Here is a 1,561-nt window from a genome sequence, read left to right as displayed (position 1 = left end):
CGGGCTCCTGGGAAGCTCTGGGCTTCCTCACCATGTCCTGGAGCTTCTCCACGAACCCGCCGCAGGTGCGACAGCCATGGCTCAGACTCTTCTTCTACCTTCATGCCTTCGACCTGCAGAAGGTCTAACAAGGTCCCCCGGCTGCAGCGCCGACTAGACTTTCTCCAGCTTTTCCTTCTGCTCCTGGCATCGCTCTGCGAGCTTCCGGAGCTCCTGGTACTTTTCCGAAAGGTTTGAGCGGCTGATCTCCAGGGGCCTTGGGACTCCAGGTTCCGCTCAGCCAGGCTGCTTTTGGTGGCCAGTGCCATCTCTCCTTCCAGCTGCAGGTCCTAGACCTCAGGGGATTCCTGGGCCAGCCGGTTGAGGGCCTCCTGGTCGTTCTGCATCTCCTCCAGCTCCTCCAGGGTCTTGTCTTTCAGGGTCTCCATCTCTCCCTGCAGGGCCGCAGCCGCCCTGGGGAAACCACAGCCCACACCCACCCCATTTTTATTCTTTGTCTGCGTTTCTCCCTCTCTTTCTATTCCTTCTTCTTGCACCACTCCCTTTAGCATTTCTTGCATTGCTGGTTTGGTGGTAATAAACTCTCTTAGCCTGTTTTTGTCTGTGAAGCTCCTGATCTCACCTTCAATTTTGAATGATAGCCTTGCTGGATAGAGTATTTTTGGATTCAGTCCCTTGCTTTTCATGACTTTGTATATTTCATTCCATTCCGTTCTGGCCTGATGCATTTCTGTTGAGAAATCATTTGATATTCTAATGGGGGATCCCTTGTAGGTAACTTTCTATCTCTTGCAGTCCTTTAGATTCTTTGTCTTTGACACCATTTTAATTATGATGTGTCTTGGTGTGAGTCTTTTTGGATTCATCTTGTTTGAGACTCTGTGCTTCTTGGACTTGTGTGACCTTTTTTCTTCCCCCTGTCAGGGAAGTTTTCTGTCATTATTTCTTCAAACAGGTTTTCTATTCCTTGCTCAGCTTCTTCTCCTTCTGGCACCCCTATTATGAGGATGTCGCTTCCTTTCATGTTGCCCCAAAGCTCCTTAAGCTCTCTGCCTATCCCCCCCTTTTTTTCCAATTGCTGTTCAGATTGGGTGTTATTTTTCTTTCTTTTTTTAAAATATATTTTTATTGATTTCAGAGAGGAAGGGAGAAGGAGAGAGAGAGAAACATCAATGATGAGAAAGAATCATTGATTGGCTGCCTCCTGCATGCCCCCTACTGGGGATTGAGCCCACAACCGAGGCATGTGCCTTTGACTGGAATCGAACCCAAGAAAGACCCCTCAGTCTGCAGGCTGAAGCTTCATCCACTGAGCCAAACCAGCCAGGGCTGGGTGCTATTTTCCTACCTGCTGGGGTCCATCCCCAGCAGGTCCAGGGGTCCCCAAAGGTGTGGACGGAGTCGGCAAAGAAGGGATGACACAGAGGTAGCGTTCAGGTGATCATCATAGCCCGGTTCCTCTGGCCAGGTTCTAGCCAGGTTCTGTCCAGGTTCTCTTGCCATGTTCTGTCGCCAGGTTCTAGCCAGGTTCTCCAGCCAAGTTCTGTAGTCAGGTTCTGTC

At 50.2% G+C, this 1,561-nt stretch overlaps 1 pseudogene; it reads right to left on the bottom strand.

Annotated features, from left to right (window-relative positions):
• LOC102257893 overlaps nucleotides 1-470 on the bottom strand; it is a 678-nt pseudogene extending 208 nt beyond the window's left edge.
• Nucleotides 471-1,561: the final 1,091 nt, after the last annotated feature.

Source organism: Myotis brandtii, unplaced genomic scaffold, assembly GCF_000412655.1.
Source record: "Myotis brandtii unplaced genomic scaffold, ASM41265v1 scaffold165, whole genome shotgun sequence".
NCBI lineage: Eukaryota > Metazoa > Chordata > Mammalia > Chiroptera > Vespertilionidae > Myotis > Myotis brandtii.
This window is presented reverse-complemented; position numbering and strand designations above follow the sequence as displayed.